At 40.2% G+C, this 7879-nt stretch overlaps 1 long non-coding RNA gene across 1 annotated transcript in view; it reads left to right on the forward strand.

Annotated features, from left to right (window-relative positions):
* LOC147022698 (uncharacterized) overlaps positions 1 to 3286 on the forward strand; it is a 6744-nt gene extending 3458 nt beyond the window's left edge. Inside the window, exon 2 of the long non-coding RNA XR_015059875.1 lies at positions 2650 to 3286. This is a non-coding gene — a long non-coding RNA (uncharacterized LOC147022698). The remainder of the gene's footprint in view (positions 1 to 2649) is intronic.
* The last annotated feature ends 4593 nt before the right edge of the window (positions 3287 to 7879 follow it).

The following is a 7879-nucleotide window of genomic DNA, read 5'->3' on the forward strand; positions in this document are numbered from 1 at the left end:
CAGATTTTTCTTGCTGAGACATGAAGGTAGAGATGGCATCCTCTTCCAAAATAATCCCATCTCTTTGGCATTAAAAACCTGCCCTGGCATAATTCCCTTTGCCTTGATTAATTCCATGAGCTGCGGTGGGTAGTTTTTCGCAGCACCATGGTCAGCCTTGGTTGAACTGGAGCCTTTGGCCCTGGGTGCCTCATGGAAACGATGGTAAATCTGCAATGATTTTCTTGTGTGTCACTGGTCCACTCAAATATGTAAATCCGCAATGCTTTCTCCCGTACAGTGGTCCACTCAAAGGGATAAATCGGCACTTTCACCTCCTGCCAACGTAACTAATTTTTTTTTGCCCAATGTCATAACCTCTCTTCCTTTTGGCACAAGTAATTTTTGTCCATTGTTTTATGTTTGAGTACCATTATTAGCCTATCTGGAATCTGAATTCCAGATAAGGTATTGTCATCGTGCAACGTTCATTTGTCTGTCTGTCCATCCGTCTCCTATATCTACTTCTCCGGCGAAACCGCTGGGCTGATCTGGCTGAAATTTGGCAGCAACATTCCACTCCTGACTGGTAACGGGGACTGCAAAGCTCATTCTGGTCACATGACATTAAGTAGGTCAAAATGGCGGACTTAGTCAATTCCTTCAAAAATATTCTTCTCCAGACCCAACAGTCAGAATGCTACCAAATTTGGGTTAAACATTAGGCCAGCATAGGGATGTTAAATTGCCGAGATCATGCCGATCACGTGACCAGAAGTGTGTCAAAATGGCCGACTTCGTGTTTGGGAAAATCGAGTAAATTCCTTCAATAATCTTCTTCTCCAGACCCACGAGTCAGAATGCTACCAAATATGAGTAACAACATTAGGCCCGGCTCAGATAAACTTCAGGTGCAGTGGTCATATTTTTAGTTTTTCTGTGGCTACGAGATCTTATAGATCTTTTATTTCAGGATATCCATCTGTCATTTCCTGTTCAATGATGATTCATTATTAAACGTAGCTTCATTCTGTATGCTGGACTGATTACTACAATTAACAGTGTGCAAGAAACAAGAAAAGGCTCATAATGGGAGGTAATCGTACACGTGGATGAAAACAATGACTCATCTTAGCTCAGAAACTGTGATTGGCTGAAATTAAATACGACAATAACTAAATCAGAACACAATAAGTTGCCCGCGATTGGTCGAATCCAACGATATTAGAACCTGTGATATTTGAGCGTTTACTGTATTATATTGGTCTTTTCCTAGATTTTTGTCAGCTAAACTCGTCAATGATTTTTGAGAAATCAAGTCCTCTCAGTACTTCTCTCGATGCTCAAGATTGAAAGACTGTTTAAGTCGATACTGTCCCATTTGGTTATTGACCTCTTCCTTGATACGTTTTAGTTTTGAGAAGGACCGCTCACCCTCACCAATACAATTTGATGCCATCATCGACAGTTGTATCCCAAGAGCTATTTCAATATTTGGAAATATTTGGGTGAGGGTGTGAGAGTGGAGAAATTGGTACATTCTCAATTCTGCTAACTTTGTTTGTGTGAAGTTTAAAGCTCTGTTGAAAATGCCAGTAAGTTAGGAAATTGGATAAATTCACTTCAATCATGGATTTAGATTGTTGGGATAGGACCGGGCAATATTTGATGCAGCTTGCTTGATCTTTCGAGTCGAGAGAGAGGCGAGCTTGGACGGGAATCCAAACTTATCGGTGATTTCCTTGCATGCTTCAAGACGATGTTTCAAGGCACTGATTAGCTGATCAATGATGACAAGGAACACCGAAGTCTTGAATTTCTCCTTGGATGATAGCATAGCGTCTTCAGCATCTCCCTCGTCAAATTGGCAGTTGCACATTAGGATGCCACTCTGAGCTGAATTGCACTCATTATGGCTACAAGTGAATGCTGAGGTTTTTAAAGTCCTCAATCTCTATCTGCAGGATCTTGGGGTAAAATAATCAAAAGGAGAATCGAGTAAGGACACCACACCATTCCTATTTAAGCTGGTCTCATGAAGTAAGAGATTGGTCTGGTGAAAGCACTCAAAGACTGTGCTCCAAATATGAATGATTATAGCTGAATCCAGTTTTGCCAAATTTATCAAGGATCTGCTGAGAACAATTCTTCAACGATCTAGTTTTGAGTGGCATGGGGTGGAAGTTCATGGGTGAGTGAGGATACCCTTTATTTGCAGACATTTTTATAATGATCAAGATTGATAAAGACGCCAGAATATGTAACTAAAATACCAAATACGGAGATCGCTAAACTGCCAATTGTACTTTTTTCTTTCTTTTGTCAGCCAATTGAGCACAATAATGGCTGGCACGATCATAAGAATTATTAATTACAGTGATAATCCACCACTACATGGGCCCCCTCTTCACTTGGACCACGTGTGGCCTCATCTACCCGCCCCCCACCTTTAATCAGTCATTTGGTAGGGAAGGAGTGAGATGAAATGCTGGTGCATTCCTTGTTTGAAACATCTCAAATATTATTGCAGACTTTTCATTCAATTTTTAGTTTATTTAATGTGTAATTATATTGTTTTAATAACCCCTTTGTTTTATGAGACACACTTTTTGTTGTTTTTTATCGTCTAATGCCTCATAAAAACCCATGTTGCTCAATCATATTTTGCAGCATAATTGGTCCAAATGCCACTATCAAGTTGATCATCCCCGATGTGGAAGCGACACGGACAGGCCAATTGAGTCTCATCGTCAGTTTGGATGACCCCAAGCTTCCAGAAATACATGGACAAGTGAAGGTTGAGGTGCAAGATTAATGCAGAAACAACATTGATTTCAGAAGTCAAATGTGAGGAGAAACGACTCAAAAGTCGCTGTTTGTCATTTTATTAAAACATGCAAGCCAAACAAAATGTGATAATGTCTTATAAATTGCAAGGATGTTGTTGACTGTTTAGCCACAGTGTTTGAAAAATAATTTGACATCATCACTTCTTGTGTCAAAGTTAAAATGTGTGTAAGTGAAAGTCCTTTTCACTCTTTTTGACGAGGTTTTGGGGTTTTTTATAGGATGAAAATTGCTTGACTTTGACAAATTATAAGCAATTTCTAAGAAATTTTCCATGGTGGTGGTTTTTCTGAGCATTTGTGATACTGATATCCTTTTAAAAGCAGAAAGTAATGTTTTCTTTCGTGCTTTTTCATACATGCATGATCAATTCAAGATGATTAATCTGGATAAACTTTTAGCATTTGCATGAATTGTAAAAGTTTGTTTCACAGGACACAATAAAACTCCTTGAACTTCAGAGACTTTTTTATGTGATGTTAATTTTTCAATTTTTAAATGGTGACAGTAAAAAAATTTACAAGCTCCTGACAGGCAAAGCAAGCGAACGCCAAACAATTTTCCTGTTTGAAAAAGTTTTTACGCAAGCGTTATGAAAACACTATCTTGTATGATTTTAAAAACATCACAAAAACATAATCAGAAAATTCAACAGTTAAAGTGATTTTAAAACATTTTTAACATTTATGATGTTAATTTGTGCTGTCATAACACTTTAAATTATTTTTTCAAAAATAACGTTTTTCAATAACATTTTCATGACGTTATAAATACCCTTCAAAATAATGTTTTAACAATGTTTGACATCATGCTTTTATGTTGTTAGAACAACATTGTATTTGCTTGTGAGTTCACAAGTTGAGTGACAACAAGAAAAAAATCAAAGTCGAACTTGATTTGATTGAAAAATTCATGGAAGATAAACTGTTCTTTTCAGTTTGTCATAAAATAATATGGAACAGGCAAAGCCAAGACAACGAACGTAGAATTCTTCTTACATTCACTTCTGACTTTACCTATAAATGCTGTGCGGTGTATAAACACCGATCGGGTTTGATTTCTGTGTTGCGAATATTAAACGCTGTGCGGTGTATAAACACGATCGGGTTTGATTTCTATCTTGCGAATAAAAAAATAATTGAATAAATAAATAAACACTTCCGGTCATGATCTCCCGGCATGCATCATTCCCTATGACAAAAACCGGAAACAAAAGGGTCATACCGAATGACACGGATTCCAAATTGCAAGGGTATTGTGTTGTTGTTTCCTATTCTCTCTTGTGCACGCGTTGAGTATGAAGCTCACGACGTTCACTTATATGGAATAGGCAAAGCCTAGAAGCAAACGTAGAATTCTTGTTACATTCGCTTCTTACTTTACCTATAACTTGTTCACAACTGTATACTTGCCAACTATACCGTGGTACATGTAAGCGCCGTACAGCTGATGATTTTGACAGATCTGAGGTCAGTCAGGAGCATAGCAGACGATGCTGCAATTTCTGGTTACTTCGGCCTGGATTCGGGATCTGCGATCAAATAATGTAAATCACGATAAAAAATTATTTTTTGATGATGCGGGAGATATCTTTGTTAAAATCAGTGGAGGACATATACACCATGTCTGATATTTGGGTCTTTCATGTCTCCGACGATGCCATTTTCTCCTGGGACGCATCATTCCCCATGACAAAAACCGGAAGCAAGAGGGTCATAGCCAACGACACAGATTCCAAATTGCCAGGGTATTGTGTTGTTGCAGTTGTTTTCTATTCTCTCATGTGCACGCGTTGAGTAAAAAATAATTGAATAAATAAATAAATAAACAATCACTTCTGGTCAAGAATAAAATAAATTAAAAGTTTCGGAAAGTTTCAAAATCACTCCCGGTAATGTTAAATACAAAATAAACACTTCCTGTCATGAAATAAAATCACTTTCGGAAGTATAAAATTAACTTTGGGGAAAAAAAATAATTGAATAAATAAACACTTCTGGACATGATCTCCCGGCATGCATCATTCCCGATGACAAAAACCGGAAGCAAAAGGGTCATAGCGGACGCACGGATTCCAAATTGCCAGGGTATTGTGTTGTTGTTGTTGTTGTTGTTGTTGTTGTTGTTGTTGTTTCCTATTCTCTCATGTGCACGCGTTAAGTATGAAGCTCACTACGTTCGCCATAAGAGTCAGTCGTGACATGATTCAAGTTATTCAGGAAAGGTGTGGGAGCATGCGCCATTGCTGCGTCCACTTTCCACTGGTATTCTGGCCATCCCCAAGGCAGATGCCTGGCCCATCCCCATCTCCTTGAGATATTGATCAACCTGCTGCAACAACGATGCACGTGGTCGACCCATTGGCCGACTCCACTCATGAGGCTCTCTCGCTGAGAGAATATGGTGAGCAGGATCAGCATCAGGAAAATGAGCCAATTGCCCATTTCACCGCAGCTGATGCTCATGGACTATGCAGGTAACAAAACTCATTTGAGTCTCTCTTAGCAACTACTGCTCATTGGACACAAAGTCTGAACAGTGATACCCAAGGATTCTGTGAAGACACCTGGTACCAAAGGAATTAAGTCTCGGTCTCAGATCCCCACTCATAGTCCAAGTCTGACATCCGGACAACAAGACTGGAAGCACCAAGGATCTGACCACTCTGACTTTCATCCTCCTGCACAGGTACACACAGCACCACACACCATGATCCAGTGAATCCATGACTCAGGCATATATTTACCTCTGGCTCACAGCCAGAATAGAAATGAATATTACTGCCAAGGTAAGTGAATCCCTCCGTGACCTCAACGTCCACACCACAAACAGGAACAGACAAGATAGTAGTATCCAAGAAGTCATTGAAAGCCTGGATCTTAGTTTTGAACCAGGAAACCTGGAATCCCAGTGGCTCCAACCCCTCATTAGGCACCTTGCGGGCCCCCAAAATGATATCAAGGGTCTCTGCAAAGATGACTGCATCATCTGCAAAATCAAGGTCAGAGATTTTGACATTCCCAAATGATGCATCGCAGGTTCATCTCTCTGACATCGTCCCAAGAAAGCAGTCCATACAAGCGCTGAAAAGTGTGGGAACCAATACACACCCCTGATGAACTCCAGTAACAACTGGAAATAAGCCAGAGATGGTATCACCATATCTCACAGCACTCTCAGTACCAGAGTATCGTTCAGACATCAGATTGATCAGTTTTGGTGAAACCCCATGAAGACCAAGAATCCTCCAGAGGGCATCCCGATTCACTGAATCAAATGCTTTGCAGAGATCAACATAGGTTGCATGCAGCCCCTGCCGAAACCTTCGTCTGCATTCTGTGATGACCCGAAGAGCAAGGATACAGTCAATCTTTGATCCCTTTGATGTAAAGCCTGACTGCTCTGGGTACTGGTGCTGAAGCAGATGGCGGCGAACCCGGTCAAGAATTAACAGAGTAAAGACCTTGGCCGGCACTGAGAGCATGTGGCAATTTTTGTAGTTCTTACTCATTCACACTGTTGCACATTCGCACTGTTCAGGTTTTAACAACATTGCGGAAAATCAGTTTTAAGGCAGAACAAACATGTGGAGGCTGTGATGTATGTTTGAAGGTGTATAGTAATTCATAAGTGACTCTAGAGTTGTTCTTGTTGGGATAAGTGACCTGACAAGACACTTCTGGTGATCCAGCCTGACATGGGATCCAACATACAGTATGTTGCATGGTATCAGAATAATCTGTGACAAACTCTGTCCATCTGTACTACCTGAAGCTGGTATCCGAAACACCCCACCATTGACTGGGATCAGCTTTGCTAAATCAGAAATTTGTTTGATTTCAAAACCACATTGGATTTGTTTTCAATGGTCCATTGGCTGATCTGCCCAACAACTGCAAGGTTTGGAACGTGGATCATGAATAAGAATGAGAGGTATGCAAGACTCTCATTGTTCCTTTTTTGCTCTTTTCGACACCCATTTGTTCCTTTTCTCTTACCTGTGGAACCGACTTCTCCAGTCTGTTCAGTGTCATTCATCCCTTTGGGTCTTCAAGACAGTTGTTCACCACTACATACCCCTATCCATACCCATGATATATTTTCCCTGAGAATAGCCTTTCCAATCTGCCTGAGCTCTTCCATTATCCTTGATCATTTATTCAAAACAAGGGGGAAAAAAAGAAAGAAGACTTTTGAAGGTGAAGGTGTCATGCAGGTGAGAAGAATGACCCCAACAATGTTTTGGATAAATTTGAATTGTATATCTGTCCCCGGAAAAACAAGTGCATTGTGAGGCATTGGCTGTTCAAGAGGAAACAAAGCACCAAGAAATCGTTTGAGAATTTTGTTGAGGATTTGCGTTTCATTCTCATGGATTGCGAGTATGCACGATCTGAAGATATGCTCGTGGATGCCATCATCCAAGGCAGATATGAGAAGGTCCAGGAATGCCTGTTCGACAGAGATAAGGAACTTACATTGGCAAAGCTCTTGAATAGGGTCAGCAATATTAACTTTTAAGGTCTCAGATTCACAGTGTTGTAACTTTTAAGGTCTCAGTGTAGCCACTGCAAACTACAAACAAGCAAGCCCAGAACCATTGGCTTACAGTGTGCCATCAATGCGTTGGAGTGAATTCAGTTGAAACTCATTGGACTCTGCTTATGCTGATACAACTGAGTATGTGGATGAACCGAATGGAAAAATTCTACAGATCAGAGCATGACAGACAGTGGCTTCATCAACTCATGATAAATGGAGGCAGGCTCTCTTGGTATCAGGAATCTGATCTCGAAAGAAAATGATGTGCTTATGGAAGCCATCATTTATTATCTGCGTGCCAAGTTTAAGCATTGGTAAATGCATGTCTGAGAAATGGTTGAGGATGTGCTCAACATCGGGTTTTTTACAATTAAAATGGCCGCCAGTCAGCCACCTTGAATCTGGTCTCGAAAATAATATGACGTGCATATGTAAAGCAACGTTCTTCATCTGTTTGCCAAATTTAAACAACATAAGTAAATGCATGACCAATAAATGGTTGAGGACATGT

Source organism: Eptatretus burgeri, chromosome 7 (assembly GCF_056783735.1).
Source record: "Eptatretus burgeri isolate ZD-2024b chromosome 7, Ebu_testis_v1, whole genome shotgun sequence".
NCBI classification, from domain to species: Eukaryota; Metazoa; Chordata; class Myxini; order Myxiniformes; family Myxinidae; genus Eptatretus; species Eptatretus burgeri.